This window comes from Leptodactylus fuscus, chromosome 3 (assembly GCF_031893055.1).
Source record: "Leptodactylus fuscus isolate aLepFus1 chromosome 3, aLepFus1.hap2, whole genome shotgun sequence".
Taxonomy (NCBI): domain Eukaryota; kingdom Metazoa; phylum Chordata; class Amphibia; order Anura; family Leptodactylidae; genus Leptodactylus; species Leptodactylus fuscus.
In genome coordinates, this window is record NC_134267.1 from 67,605,470 (window position 1) to 67,622,366 (window position 16,897).

The window sequence follows — 16,897 nt, forward strand, 5'->3', positions numbered from 1 at the left end:
TGAAGTGATTCCTCCCCCAAACATTACTAGTGTAGTAAGTAAAGATAGCTCTTCTCTCTCTCTGTTGCAGTTGCGTGTCCAGCACCGCTATCTTCCATGAAGCACATTGCTCACTGTCTTAATTCCATCTAGGGGGCTGTACACATGCACAACACATCAGTCCATAAACAGAGTATACAAACCTCTGATAGGAATTAAAATGACACCTATTTCCATCACATCCACTGTGAATAGGAAGTGCTGAGCTACTGCAGCTTTGCTCCTATTCAAGTGGTCAGAAATGCTCCACTGCGCCATTAAGTTCAGTTGCTGAATCGTATAAAGTGGGGAGTGCTTGTCTGCCGAAAAGGTGAAGATGAGTCAGGAACAAAAGCACGCGTCTCCTCCTCTTCAGCAGACTGCGCATGTTCCGCGGCCATTTTGCGGTTGTCTCCGAAGAGTAGGAGACACGTCAGGGACACAAGATAGAGGTGGCGCTGGAATCAATGACAACGCTGTCCTCTGAGCACAATTAGCATAATGAAGAAAAATTGGAAAATGGCGGCGCGGACCTGAAAAATAAGGCTGAGTTAACCCAGAGTTTTTTCAGTCATGGATTTGAGACAGAATCTGCCTCAAAATCCTCCTCCAAAAAACATCTCCCCATACAGTCCTATGTAATCCGCTTGTAGTTTATTTGCGCTAGTGGAAAAAAAAAAAAAAAAGCGACATGTCCATTCTTCAGGCGGATTCCGCCTGAAAAAAAAAAAAAAATCAAAGCAAGTCAATGGGACGCAGAAAATCCACCTCACAGTTTTTGAATGAGTTTTTTTGACGCGGAATTGGCAAAAAAACACCTCAAAAACCTCGAGGCGTTTTTCTATACTAATCATGGCCACAGTCAAAAAATGCCTTTTAAAAAAAAAAAAGGCCACATAAATTTTACTACACGGATATTTCCTGACCAAAGAACTCCATGTGAACTCAGGCTAAAAGTAAGAGATAAATAACCTTTCTAAAGGCTATTCCTACATGCTTTTAATGTATTTTTTTTTTTTAATTATAGAATCCCTTTAAACTAAAAACGTATTGTTACTATATAGAAGGGAGGTGCTGGGCCCTCAGAATCAGTTCCTATGGTGGGTCCTTTGCTCCCCAGTCTGACACTGTTCATACGGAATATATTGCTGCACAAATTTCATTAACTGAAAAACCCAGTTCATTTATTTATGGGAGCAGAAAAGTTCATTGCATATATTAACGGTTTCTTCAAGGACATATTTGCAGAAAATTTTACAACAAATCTGCCACATAGGAATATATCCTAAGGACACCATCACATGGTCAGTATTTTGCATCAGTATTTTTTGGCCAAAGTAAAAAGAGGACCCTATATAGGGAGAGAGGGTCATGTGGACAGATTTACACTTCTGCTGTCTGGATACGATCCTGACTCTTTAGGAAAGCAAAAAAAAAAATCTGCAAAACCAAAGTAGCCACAGCGGCTAGGGAACTGCTTCAGCTTAGTCAGTGTCCACTTGCTAGTTACATCTCCAGACTGTCAATGCTTCTCTTCACCTTGTTGCAACAGAAGGATTACAGGAGGGCAGTAATGGAAAGGTAATTATTTCATCATGCACATAATGTGGCCAGTTTATGTTAGAAAAAAGGGAGTCTGTCTCCAGAACCCAGTATATCCATTCAGCCCTGCAGATATATTGAGTAAGGCAACCCTAACCTGTTGCATTTTCCCTCCACTTTGGTGCTCTTTTGAGCTCTTTGGAGCAATGAGGGTGTCATTTATGGACTATTCTTGAGGTGGGTGGGCTGTCAGGGGTCAACTCACTCAATCTTGTACTCACCCTTCACTCAGGCTGCAATTCCACACACCCCAAATACAGCAGAAACCCCACTGACATATACATGTGTCTCTCCAACAGTCAGAAACTTTAAGGCCATGGCCGCCACATTGTGAAGATACAGCATTCTGGTTGTGGCAAAAAACACTGCATTTTACAGAACCTGCAAAGTGACTGGGAGTCTGTCTAATCCCATCCACATATTGCAGAAAAATATCTGCAGCGGAAATGCTGCGATTTTAAAAACCTCACATTTTTGTAAATTCCAGCATGTCAATTATACCTATGGAAATGCTGGTATTTTAAGTATATGTATAATAGAGGCAGATAGATAGAGGATAATCTGTTTTTTGTACACCAATGAAAATTAGTAAAAATGCACATCTGTGTGGTTACACTGCATTCATCTCAGTCTGCGGGTCATGTGATGGGCAGTCCATGGGTCATGTGATGGGCAGTCCATGGGTCATGTGATGGGCAGTCCATGGGTCATGTGATGACACACGGTTGCACATTTCATCGGACATTTGTGTTGTAACAAGCCCTCCACCTGTGCATCCATCACATGACCCTGGACTGATTTTTATCCAGCAAAATTAGGGCCTGTTCACACAGAGTAAACGCGCGTGTATTTTGGCAAAACACATGTGTAAATAAATAAATACACATGTAAAAATAAGACTCCTATTCACTTCAATGACATTTTACACATGTATTTTGATGTGTGTAAAAAAAAATGTCATTGAAGTCAATGGGAGTCTTATTTTTACACATGTATTTTGCCAAAATACACGCACGTTTACGCCGTGTGAACGGGTCCTTATTGCGATTTTGTTTTATCTCATCCCCACATTGTTTAAAAAAGAGAGCTCCAGAAAAGCACAACTTGTTCATTTCAGGTTTAGAATGGCGAGTGTTTTACCTATATATTTAATAGAACAGGGGAAAAAAAAAAAAAAAAACTGTGCTATTGCTGAGTTTTTCTCAGTACAGTTTTTTAGCTACATTTGAGGCCTAGAGCTGGGATACCCCTTTAGCTACCGGCTCTTTACAAGCAATATTCAATCTTTTATCTGCAACACCAAATGTTCTAAAAAATCAAAGCCAGTAAATCCAACTCCTTGTGGAATAAATATGAAAAGCATGACTAAAAAAGAGAATGCGGAAGGTATTTCTAAGTTTTTTCTGCCAGATTTTAGAAATGGGGGTCCAAATGATAAAACTCTTTAAGACAAGGTTTATTTTATTTAATTCCAAAACAATAACTTATAGTTCAATTCCAATGTGGTGTCAAGAAGTCCAGTGGGTAGAGGATAGATCAGTGAAACTAGGTTCACACCTGCGTTCACCTGTCCGTTCTGTGGTTTCTGTCTTCTGCATGCCAGAAGTCGGAAAGCTCAGACCGGGTCCGGCCGTGAGCGGCGGTGAGCGTTTTATGCTCTCCGCAGCGAAACCGGATTTTTTTTATCCGGACACAGAGTACTGCATGTCCGACTCTGTGTCCGGATTATAAAACCCGGTTTCGCGGCGGAGAGCCTAAAACGCTCACCACCGCACATCTTTCTCACCCATTCAAATGAATGGGTGAGAGAGACTCCTGCAGGTTTCCGTCTCCTGCCTCTGTTTTAGGCAGGAAACGGAAACCTGAACTACAGAGTTCACAATGCAGATGTGAACGAGCCCTTATTTGTTATTTGGGGACTTGCCGGTAGTTCTTAATACAGAGAGACTTCCTTTACTGGCCATAGCAACCAATCACAGCGCAGCTTTCATTTTTGCAAAAGGACTATAAGAATTGACAGATGTGTTGTGATTGGTTGGTTGCTATGTGTTATTTTAGACAGTTTCTAGAGATGAGCGAACAGTGTTCTATCGAACACATGTTCGATCGGATATCAGGGTGTTCGCCATGTTCGAATCGAACACCACGTGGTAAAGTGCGCCAAAATTCGATTCCCCTCCCACCTTCCCTGGCGCCTTTTTTGCACCAATAACAGCGCAGGGGAGGTGGGACAGGAACTACGACACTGGGGGCATTGAAAAAAATTGGAAAAAGTCATTGGCTGCCGAAATCAGGTGACCTCCATTTTAGACGAATAGTGGATTTCAAATCCGGGTCATATGAGAATGTGAACTTTGTGACTATGAGACAGGGATAGCTGTACAGGCAGGGATAGCTAGGGATAACCTTTATTTAGGGGGGAATGTTATTAAAAATAACTTTTTGGGGCTCTATCGGGTGTGTAATTGTGATTTTTGTGAGATAAACTTTTTCCCATAGGGATGCATTGGCCAGCGCTGATTGGCCGAATTCCGTACTCTGGCCAATCAGTGCTGGCCAATGCATTCTATTAGCTTGATGAAGCAGAGTGTGCACAAGGGTTCAAGCGCACCCTCGGCTCTGATGTAGCAGAGCCGAGGCTGCACAAGGGTTCAAGCGCACCCTCGGCTCTGATGTAGGAGAGCCGAGGGTGCACTTGAACCCTTGTGCACCCTCAGCTCTGCTACATCAGAGCCGAGGGTGCGCTTGAACCCTTGTGCACACTCTGCTTCATCAAGCTAATAGAATGCATTGGCCAGCGCTGATTGGCCAATGTATTCTATTAGCCTGATGAAGTAGAGCTGAATGTGTGTGCTAAGCACACACATTCAGCTCTACTTCATCGGGCTAATAGAATGCATTGGCCAGCGCTGATTGGCCAGAGTACGGAACTCGACCAATCAGCGCTGGCTCTGCTGGAGGAGGCGGAGTCTAAGATCGCTCCACACCAGTCTCCATTCAGGTCCGACCTTAGACTCCGCCTCCTCCGGCAGAGCCAGCGCTGATTGGCCGAAGGCTGGCCAATGCATTCCTATGCGAATGCAGAGACTTAGCAGTGCTGAGTCAGTTTTGCTCAACTACACATCTGATGCACACTCGGCACTGCTACATCAGATGTAGCAATCTGATGTAGCAGAGCCGAGGGTGCACTAGAACCCCTGTGCAAACTCAGTTCACGCTAATAGAATGCATTGGCCAGCGCTGATTGGCCAATGCATTCTATTAGCCCGATGAAGTAGAGCTGAATGTGTGTGCTAAGCACACACATTCAGCACTGCTTCATCACGCCAATACAATGCATTAGCCAGTGCTGATTGGCCAGAGTACGGAATTCGGCCAATCAGCGCTGGCTCTGCTGGAGGAGGCGGAGTCTAAGGTCGGACCTGAATGGAGACTGGTGTGGAGCGATCTTAGACTCCGCCTCCTCCAGCAGAGCCAGCGCTGATTGGTCGAGTTCCGTACTCTGGCCAATCAGCGCTGGCCAATGCATTCTATTAGCCCGATGAAGTAGAGCTGAATGTGTGTGCTTAGCACACACATTCAGCTCTACTTCATCAGGCTAATAGAATGCATTGGCCAATCAGCGCTGGCCAATGCATTCTATTAGCTTGATGAAGCAGAGTGTGCACAAGGGTTCAAGCGCACCCTCGGCTCTGATGTAGCAGAGCCGAGGCTGCACAAGGGTTCAAGTGCACCCTCGGCTCTCCTACATCAGAGCCGAGGGTGCGCTTGAACCCTTGTGCAGCCTCGGCTCTGCTACATCAGAGCCGAGGGTGCGCTTGAACCCTTGTGCACACTCTGCTTCATCAAGCTAATAGAATGCATTGGCCAGCACTGATTGGCCAGAGTACGGAATTCGGCCAATCAGCGCTGGCCAATGCATTCTATTAGCCCGATGAAGTAGAGCTGAATGTGTGTGCTTAGCACACACATTCAGCTCTACTTCATCAGGCTAATAGAATACATTGGCCAATCAGCGCTGGCCAATGCATTCTATTAGCTTGATGAAGCAGAGTGTGCACAAGGGTTCAAGCGCACCCTCGGCTCTGATGTAGCAGAGCCGAGGCTGCACAAGGGTTCAAGTGCACCCTCGGCTCTGCTACATCAGAGCCGAGGGTGCGCTTGAACCCTTGTGCACACTCTGCTTCATCAAGCTAATAGAATGCATTGGCCAGCACTGATTGGCCAGAGTACGGAATTCGGCCAATCAGCGCTGGCCAATGCATTCTATTAGCCCGATGAAGTAGAGCTGAATGTGTGTGCTAAGCACACACATTCAGCACTGCTTCATCACGCCAATACAATGCATTAGCCAGTGCTGATTGGCCAGAGTACGGAATTCGGCCAATCAGCGCTGGCTCTGCTGGAGGAGGCGGAGTCTAAGATCGCTCCACACCAGTCTCCATTCAGGTCCGACCTTAGACTCCGCCTCCTCCAGCAGAGCCAGCGCTGATTGGCCGAATTCCGTACTCTGGCCAATCAGCACTGGCTAATGCATTGTATTGGCTTGATGAAGCAGTGCTGAATGTGTGTGCTTAGCACACAGATTCAGCTCTACTTCATCGGGCTAATAGAATGCATTGGCCAATCAGCGCTGGCCAATGCATTCTATTAGCGTGAACTGAGTTTGCACAGGGGTTCTAGTGCACCCTCGGCTCTGCTACATCAGATTGCTACATCTGATGTAGCAGTGCCGAGTGTGCATCAGATGTGTAGTTGAGCAAAACTGACTCAGCACTGCTAAGTCTGCATTCGCATAGGAATGCATTGGCCAGCCTTCGGCCAATCAGCGCTGGCTCTGCCGGAGGAGGCGGAGTCTAAGGTCGGACCTGAATGGAGACTGGTGTGGAGCGATCTTAGACTCCGCCTCCTCCAGCAGAGCCAGCGCTGATTGGCCGAATTCCGTACTCTGGCCAATCAGCACTGGCTAATGCATTGTATTGGCTTGATGAAGCAGTGCTGAATGTGTGTGCTTAGCACACACATTCAGCTCTACTTCATCGGGCTAATAGAATGCATTGGCCAGCGCTGATTGGCCGAATTCCGTACTCTGGCCAATCAGCACTGGCTAATGCATTGTATTGGCTTGATGAAGCAGTGCTGAATGTGTGTGCTTAGCACACACATTCAGCTCTACTTCATCGGGCTAATAGAATACATTGGCCAATCAGCGCTGGCCAATGCATTCTATTAGCGTGAACTGAGTTTGCACAGGGGTTCTAGTGCACCCTCGGCTCTGCTACATCAGATTGCTACATCTGATGTAGCAGTGCCGAGTGTGCATCAGATGTGTAGTTGAGCAAAACTGACTCAGCACTGCTAAGTCTGCATTCGCATAGGAATGCATTGGCCAGCCTTCGGCCAATCAGCGCTGGCTCTGCCGGAGGAGGCGGAGTCTAAGGTCGGACCTGAATGGAGACTGGTGTGGAGCGATCTTAGACTCCGCCTCCTCCAGCAGAGCCAGCGCTGATTGGCCGAATTCCGTACTCTGGCCAATCAGCACTGGCTAATGCATTGTATTGGCTTGATGAAGCAGTGCTGAATGTGTGTGCTTAGCACACACATTCAGCTCTACTTCATCGGGCTAATAGAATGCATTGGCCAATCAGCGCTGGCCAATGCATTCTATTAGCGTGAACTGAGTTTGCACAGGGGTTCTAGTGCACCCTCGGCTCTGCTACATCAGATTGCTACATCTGATGTAGCAGTGCCGAGTGTGCATCAGATGTGTAGTTGAGCAAAACTGACTCAGCACTGCTAAGTCTGCATTCGCATAGGAATGCATTGGCCAGCCTTCGGCCAATCAGCGCTGGCTCTGCCGGAGGAGGCGGAGTCTAAGGTCGGACCTGAATGGAGACTGGTGTGGAGCTATCTTAGACTCCGCCTCCTCCAGCAGAGCCAGCGCTGATTGGTCGAGTTCCGTACTCTGGCCAATCAGCACTGGCCAATGCATTTCTATGGGGAAAAGTTAGCTTGCGAAAATCGCAAACTGACAGGGATTTCCATGAAATAAAGTGACTTTTATGCCCCCAGACATGCTTCCCCTGCTGTCCCAGTGTCATTCCAGGGTGTTGGTATCATTTCCTGGGGTGTCATAGTGGACTTGGTGACCCTCCAGACACGAATTTGGGTTTCCCCCTTAACGAGTTTATGTTCCCCATAGACTATAATGGGGTTCGAAACCCATTCGAACACTCGAACAGTGAGCGGCTGTTCGAATCGAATTTCGAACCTCGAACATTTTAGTGTTCGCTCATCTCTATTATTGAATCTTCTCTCACAAATCTATATGTCAATTTACTTGGTTCCTCATGCTCTATAACATGGTGCTTGCTTATCAGACATAATTCTCAATGTTCCCCTTATCTATCCTGGTATAACTTACTCAACTGCAAGGATGAACAATATGCAGATTTTAGGATTACGTTTTGATTAAAAAAATTTTTGGGTCAGTAATATGGACTGACATTAGAAACTAAGCCAATAATCTAGGAGTCAGTCATTTTTAGGCATATTCACTATCTTCTTGGATTACAAAGTACAAGTCCAAATATAACCAATATAACTACTGCTGTTGCAAAGAAATCCATAAAAAAAGTTCCTTATGGAGCAGTCAATTGCTTTAGTCTGGAGAGCTCTAAAGTCTCATAAAGATTACCAGTCCTGATTTATATATTTTTACTGGTTTAGAGGGCTATCTACATATGTATCAATACATAATGGCTCAGCCAATAGTGACTGCCCTCTATGCATCATTAAAGAGGACCTTTCATGTCCTCGGGCACCTGCGGTTTTATATACCGCTAGAAAGCCACCATTGCACTGAATTCAGCACACTGTTGGCTTTCCTGTTGTGTCCTGGTGCAAGAGGTATCGGTGCCCTTACCAATAGCTCTTCTGTGCCAGAAGGGCATTCCTGACAGTCTAGCTGGGCTGTGAGGAACGCCCCTCCTGACAGTACTGTCCATAGTGCTGTCCATAGTGCTGTACTGTCAGAGCAGGCTTCCGTACAGTGATGACACTGAGCGGTGAGAAACGCCTCCCCTCCTACTAACAGTACTTGCCTATAGACTACTACTGGGGGGGGGGGGGATGTTTCTCACAGCTCAGTGTCATTGCTGGGTGATAAGGAACGCCCCCTCTGACAATACTGTTAGGGATGGTGTTCCTCACAGCTCAGCTAGACTGTCAGGAACACCCTTCTGACGGTAAAGAGCACTGATCTCTCTTGCATCGGGACACGTAACGGGAAAGCTGACAGTGTGTTGAATTCAGCGCACTGTCGGCGTTCTAGCGGTATATAAAACAGAAGGTGCCTGAGGACATGAAAGGTCCTGTTTAAGTGTGATTCTAGGTCCAAACCTGAATCGCACATAGTAAAAAAAAAAAAACACCATAGAATAAATGTTGGATTGGGAGAATCCCACAGCAGCCTCCTCATTAATATTCACTGCATTGAGGTGATGTCACAGTGCAGTGAATGCTAATGAACCGGCAGCCTGTGAAAGTGACCGGTGAGTCGGCATGTCTGTGACTGCTGGCCAAACATATCCAGCACGACTGATCTTTTGGCAGACTAAAGTATGTCGTTGGTCAATCTCAAACAAACGTTCACAGTATTTACATATCGGATTTTTAGCCAGAATAATTAAAATTGCCCATTTTGCCCAATGAAAATTTAATGTGTAAGGGCAGCTTTCACATCTTATTTCACGCCCTCCTTTTTACTATACTTTTCCATACAAGACTTAAACCAGATGTGACTGTAGCCTTATTCTTCATTCACACATCCACTTATAGTGAACATGTGATATGTGTTCATCAATGGACAGTACACGCTTTTCAGGTTGTGTGCTGTTTGGGGTTGTTTTTTACATTAATCCCCCCTCCCCATTTCCTATATTTTTCTATGTCTCTGTTTCCATGACAAACAGCTCACAGATCATTTTTGTGGACCCATAGACTTTAATGTATTTGCAAAATGGACAAAAAAAGCATGTGTCTGTTCTCTTCAGATGTCTGCATGTGCCTTTTAAAATCAATGGGCGCACATGCATTGCATGACTAACACAATGCGCACATGTCTGCCAGAAGCTGTTGTGTGAATGAGGTCTCACATTAAAGGATACTGGGTGAGGTTTATGAAACTGTTAGAGATGAGCGAACACTAAAATGTTCGAGGTTCGAAATTCGATTCGAACAGCCGCTCACTGTTCGAGTGTTCGAATGGGTTTCGAACCCCATTATAGTCTATGGGGAACATAAACTCGTTAAGGGGGAAACCCAAATTCGTGTCTGGAGGGTCACCAAGTCCACTATGACACCCCAGGAAATGATACCAACACCCTGGAATGACACTGGGACAGCAGGGGAAGCATGTCTGGGGGCATAAAAGTCACTTTATTTCATGGAAATCCCTGTCAGTTTGCGATTTTCGCAAGCTAACTTTTCCCCATAGAAATGCATTGGCCAGTGCTGATTGGCCAGAGTACGGAACTCGACCAATCAGCGCTGGCTCTGCTGGAGGAGGCGGAGTCTAAGATAGCTCCACACCAGTCTCCATTCAGGTCCGACCTTAGACTCCGCCTCCTCCGGCAGAGCCGGCGCTGATTGGCCGAAGGCTGGCCAATGCATTCCTATGCGAATGCAGACTTAGCAGTGCTGAGTCAGTTTTGCTCAACTACACATCTGATGCACACTCGGCACTGCTACATCAGATGTAGCAATCTGATGTAGCAGAGCCGAGGGTGCACTAGAACCCCTGTGCAAACTCAGTTCACGCTAATAGAATGCATTGGCCAGCGCTGATTGGCCAATGCATTCTATTAGCCCGATGAAGTAGAGCTGAATGTGTGTGCTAAGCACACACATTCAGCACTGCTTCATCAAGCCAATACAATGCATTAGCCAGTGCTGATTGGCCAGAGTACGGAATTCGGCCAATCAGCGCTGGCTCTGCTGGAGGAGGCGGAGTCTAAGGTCGGACCTGAATGGAGACTGGTGTGGAGCGATCTTAGACTCCGCCTCCTCCAGCAGAGCCAGCGCTGATTGGCCGAATTCCGTACTCTGGCCAATCAGCACTGGCTAATGCATTGTATTGGCGTGATGAAGCAGTGCTGAATGTGTGTGCTTAGCACACACATTCAGCTCTACTTCATCGGGCTAATAGAATGCATTGGCCAGCGCTGATTGGCCGAATTCCGTACTCTGGCCAATCAGTGCTGGCCAATGCATTCTATTAGCTTGATGAAGCAGAGTGTGCACAAGGGTTCAAGCGCACCCTCGGCTCTGATGTAGCAGAGCCGAGGCTGCACAAGGGTTCAAGCGCACCCTCGGCTCTGATGTAGGAGAGCCGAGGGTGCACTTGAACCCTTGTGCAGCCTCGGCTCTGCTACATCAGAGCCGAGGGTGCGCTTGAACCCTTGTGCACACTCTGCTTCATCAAGCTAATAGAATGCATTGGCCAGCGCTGATTGGCCAATGTATTCTATTAGCCTGATGAAGTAGAGCTGAATGTGTGTGCTAAGCACACACATTCAGCTCTACTTCATCGGGCTAATAGAATGCATTGGCCAGCGCTGATTGGCCGAATTCCGTACTCTGGCCAATCAGTGCTGGCCAATGCATTCTATTAGCTTGATGAAGCAGAGTGTGCACAAGGGTTCAAGCGCACCCTCGGCTCTGATGTAGCAGAGCCGAGGCTGCACAAGGGTTCAAGCGCACCCTCGGCTCTGATGTAGGAGAGCCGAGGGTGCACTTGAACCCTTGTGCAGCCTCGGCTCTGCTACATCAGAGCCGAGGGTGCGCTTGAACCCTTGTGCACACTCTGCTTCATCAAGCTAATAGAATGCATTGGCCAGCGCTGATTGGCCAATGTATTCTATTAGCCTGATGAAGTAGAGCTGAATGTGTGTGCTAAGCACACACATTCAGCTCTACTTCATCGGGCTAATAGAATGCATTGGCCAGCGCTGATTGGCCAGAGTACGGAACTCGACCAATCAGCGCTGGCTCTGCTGGAGGAGGCGGAGTCTAAGATCGCTCCACACCAGTCTCCATTCAGGTCCGACCTTAGACTCCGCCTCCTCCAGCAGAGCCAGCGCTGATTGGCCGAATTCCGTACTCTGGCCAATCAGCACTGGCTAATGCATTGTATTGGCGTGATGAAGCAGTGCTGAATGTGTGTGCTTAGCACACACATTCAGCTCTACTTCATCGGGCTAATAGAATGCATTGGCCAATCAGCGCTGGCCAATGCATTCTATTAGCGTGAACTGAGTTTGCACAGGGGTTCTAGTGCACCCTCGGCTCTGCTACATCAGATTGCTACATCTGATGTAGCAGTGCCGAGTGTGCATCAGATGTGTAGTTGAGCAAAACTGACTCAGCACTGCTAAGTCTCTGCATTCGCATAGGAATGCATTGGCCAGCCTTCGGCCAATCAGCGCTGGCTCTGCCGGAGGAGGTGGAGTCTAAGGTCGGACCTGAATGGAGACTGGTGTGGAGCGATCTTAGACTCCGCCTCCTCCAGCAGAGCCAGCGCTGATTGGTCGAGTTCCGTACTCTGGCCAATCAGCGCTGGCCAATGCATTCTATTAGCCCGATGAAGTAGAGCTGAATGTGTGTGCTTAGCACACACATTCAGCTCTACTTCATCAGGCTAATAGAATACATTGGCCAATCAGCGCTGGCCAATGCATTCTATTAGCTTGATGAAGCAGAGTGTGCACAAGGGTTCAAGCGCACCCTCGGCTCTCCTACATCAGAGCCGAGGGTGCGCTTGAACCCTTGTGCAGCCTCGGCTCTGCTACATCAGAGCCGAGGGTGCGCTTGAACCCTTGTGCACACTCTGCTTCATCAAGCTAATAGAATGCATTGACCAGCACTGATTGGCCAGAGTACGGAATTCGGCCAATCAGCGCTGGCCAATGCATCCCTATGGGAAAAAGTTTATCTCACAAAAATCACAATTACACACCCGATAGAGCCCCAAAAAGTTATTTTTAATAACATTCCCCCCTAAATAAAGGTTATCCCTAGCTATCCCTGCCTGTACAGCTATCCCTGTCTCATAGTCACAAAGTTCACATTCTCATATGACCCGGATTTGAAATCCACTATTCGTCTAAAATGGAGGTCACCTGATTTCGGCAGCCAATGACTTTTTCCAATTTTTTTCAATGCCCCCAGTGTCGTAGTTCCTGTCCCACCTCCCCTGCGCTGTTATTGGTGCAAAAAAGGCGCCAGGGAAGGTGGGAGGGGAATCGAATTTTGGCGCACTTTACCACGTGGTGTTCGATTCGATTCGAACATGGCGAACACCCTGATATCCGATCGAACATGTGTTCGATAGAACACTGTTCGCTCATCTCTATTCAATAAATGTTTCAACGGTTGCATTGCTCCAAACCGCTATATCCCTCGCTGTTTATAATACATCCTTCCCCCTTCTTTGAGCAACAGGGTCAGGGAGCTAAGCTAAAATCTCAATTGGCCCTGTATCCTCGTGTTCATGTGAGGATATTAGAGCAGTGTGGGACATAGCAGTCTGGAGCAACATTGCATCTCTCAGTGCCAACTGCTCATCTGCAAATTGTGAAATTAATGAATAACTTGGCAATGGAGGTACACATTTCTCTGGGGTTAAAAAGTTGTTACATTCAGGCAAGTCTGACCTATCTAAGGCTAGGTTCACATCTGTGTATGTACGATCCCCCCAAATGGAAATCTAATCCACATAAAAAAGCAGTTACCTTAGATAACCTGCGGACCTCATAGACTATAATGGAGCCCGTGTGGTTTCCGCCTAAAAAAAAAAAAAAAATTAAAAAATAAGGAGCGAGGAATGGAATCCCCGTACGGATTACAAGCACAGATGTGAATTAAGCCTTACTGTGCTGCTGGTTTAATATGCATCACCCTGGTGACAGACCCCATTTCAGACTCCAGAGGGCAATCCTTCCTATTCAGTGACTGATAGGCATTCCTGTATGACTTTGCTATATACCAACAACTAGACTTCTAAAAATTTAAAAAGCATGGATGTATATAAAGAAAATACAGAATCTTTTCCTACAAAACGATACATGAAATCAATGTATTATACTCTATAACATGTTGCTTGCGGATAAGACTGCATATACCACATGCCAGGTCCCCCTTCAAATCCGTATGAAGCTCGAAACTCGAGTAGTGTGCAAGAACATCCGAATCCTGTTCTGTTTGTTATACTACATGCCTGTTGATTTTAATCAACTATGAGCATACTAAATACCTTCTGGAGAAACTAACAGTGCCAGCAGTTCTTCACTATTTAAAGCCACCTTTTGTTTCCTTCTAGTGTTGTACAGAAGATATGGAGTGGAAACAGACAATAAAAGTGGAGTGTGGCATAAGAAAAATGGATGCCGATGCCTAATGTGAATTGATACCAATATTCACCTTACAGTTTTCTTGTAAGGTGATATCAGAGGGTGGGATCTGCATTAACTTATTTTATATTTGTGATCGTAAAATCTACTTTAATGGAACAGTGTTCCAGCCGATCTGGTAACAGTAATATTCTAATCAGGGAAGACTAGGCTGGGGTTTATCCCTGTTGTGGTTTCAGACAACAAATACATAGATAAAAGGTATTATCGTCTATGCATAGCTAGATGGATAGAAACATCTTGCCTCAACAAATAACAAGCAATTCAGACATGACATTCATAAAAATACTAACAACACATGCATAGTATTGTGATGGTTTCCCTAGGTTTACTAGAAACGTACTACAAGGTTTCGATTCTAGTACCATTCAGACGCAGGAGACAATGGATGACATCATTCAGGACAACATGAATATTACATTAAGAACACAATGTGCAGACACAGTTTAAGTCCATACAAGTGGCTTACATGATAAATTCTACAATACATGAGCATTACATATGACTACACATTCTACTGTATAAGCAACTAAAAATAACACTTAGGGAGTCTTTTGAAGATGTTACTTTAAGGGACAATAGAGGTAACTAGCCAGTAAAGCCTGTGGGATTGTCTGCCTTTTCACACAACTGGAATTTTGCACAGTGATCAATGGTGAAATGCAACAAGGTATTTTAAGTAGCGGAGGAGAACAAAGAGGGGAAAAAATAACTATCAACCAAATAAGCAAATTATTTATTACTACAGAATATCCAATGTGTATAAGTGACAATATATAGTAAAGACATAAAGAATACACTGTAGCAAAGGAAGCAAAATACATCCAAAAATAAAAAAAAGCTTCTAACATGTATGAGACCTAGAAAGCAGCAGTACAATAGTGAGACAGTATAGAATATAGGTGGATCCCCAGGCAGGGCACAGTAAGGTGGCATTGCTAATAAGCAGAAAGCTAAACACAACATCGTGCCAAGCCCTGCCAACCCTGTGTGTGCTTTCTCCGGATCACGGCTTGCCAGATCCAATAGTAGACAGTGGAAGTGACAGACAGCTCTCCATAACCTGCTTACTGCATTGTGTGCCATCATCACCAGCCCGGCTGCCTGGATCAGTGATTGGCATGACGGATAGACACGGTATGTACAGCCAGGGAGATGAATGAATAAGTGAGGGGTACAGCTGACCCCCGCCCTGGACACCCCCCTACACCCCGCACTGATCCAGGAGCAACAACTGCATTACAGCAGCTCTCCTGAACTGCACCAATACACGCACACACAAATGCATGGCCAGACAGCACCATTACTGTCTGCAGGCAGAGATGAGGCGAGACCGTGCACCTCACCCCCTGTGATGGAGGATTACATGGAAGGCCAGACACGTAAACAGACATGTTTGCACCTTACCTCAGTGAGCAAGCAGCTCTCCTCTGCCTGTCTTGTGTCTTCTATGCAGGGCCTATCTCTCTACCTCCCCCCCTTCACCCCCCTCCTTCAGCTCCCAGCACACGTGATCTGTGTCACATGACTCTGCTCCCAAACCTGCCCCCTGCTCCAGGCTGTCTGTCACTTCCCTGCTTCCTCCTCTGCCAGCTCTTCTTGTGTGTGACTGGAATTCTAGATGTGCTATTGCTCTCAATAAGAGAAACAAGATAGCAGTCTTGCAGCTATGATACCTTTTTAATGGCTGTTACAAGGAAAGCTTTCTAGACAATTCAGGTCTCTTCTTCAGGCATGGCATAGCAAGCTTCTGGAGAAACACCAATGTCTGCACAAAGAACAGAGAAGGAATATAGTAATAGAAATAAAGACAAGGAGTTCTTCCTTAGTTTACAGATAAGCAGGATTGACCCTAGCCGCTCCTGCCTGAGGTCACCTATAGAAAGGCCCTCTCCTCACCCCAATAATAATAAAAAATACCCGACCTGTGGATCATTGGGGCTCCCCTAATTAAGATTGTAGACCCGGCCCCCCATCTGCAGATCACAATCCCCTTATTTGGCCTACACACAGTATAAAAAATATTGTCAAAAAGACAGAAATTCATAAATGAATGAAGTTTATTAGAAGTAATTAATACAAATAAGAAAACAAAGTAACAAAATGAATACAAATAAATTACATATAAGACAGGGGAACCAATACTAGACCTGCTACAAGACAGATATTGAAGCAGCACAGCAGCCCCAGACCAGGGGCGTAACTACCAGGGTAGCAGTGGTAGCAGCTGTCACAGGGCCCGGGACACTAGGGGGCCCGGTGACAGCTGCTACCGCTGCAGATTTTTTAAAAAAAAAAAAATAGGCCATTACCTGCTGGAGTAACTCCAGCAGGTAACGGGCCCTACTTACTGCAATGCCGGGGGCTGCCTGAAGATGGAGAGGAGCTGTCTCCTCCACAGTCCATCTTTTAACAGTAGTAAAGCTAGCAATTGCTGCCTTTACTGTTGTACCCAAGCAGGGCCGCCTGCTGTCCGGGCCTCTGCCTCCCAGCACTTGCATAGTGACAGCAGGCAGGAGAAACTTCTATCTCCTGCCCGCTGTCCCCAGGCCCTGTGCCGGCATCTATACTAGTAGATGGAAGGACCTGAGACATGATGTCATCATGACGACATCAAAGGTGCTTTAATCTACTAACATAGGCTCAGCGTCTTTTGTGGGTGGAGCTTCCTGGATTGTACAGGTCAGTTTACAATGGGGGGAATGGGTTATAGGCTGTGAGGAAGAGGGGTACATGGGTGTGCAGGCTGTGTGTGAGAAAGTCTGCACCCCCATTCCTTCCTTTCTCACATAAAGCCTGCACACCCA

The 16,897-nt window shown here is 46.2% G+C and overlaps 1 protein-coding gene across 2 annotated transcripts in view; it reads right to left on the reverse strand.

The window, feature by feature from the left end:
- Positions 1-15,586, reverse strand: part of TULP4 (TUB like protein 4) — a 138,750-nt gene extending 123,164 nt beyond the window's left edge. Inside the window, exon 1 of one of the 2 annotated variants that reach the window (XM_075267683.1) lies at positions 15,498-15,586. The gene's annotated coding sequence lies outside the window, so the exon portion shown is untranslated. The remainder of the gene's footprint in view (positions 1-15,497) is intronic. The other variant, XM_075267684.1, reaches the window with a different exon arrangement.
- Positions 15,587-16,897: the final 1,311 nt, after the last annotated feature.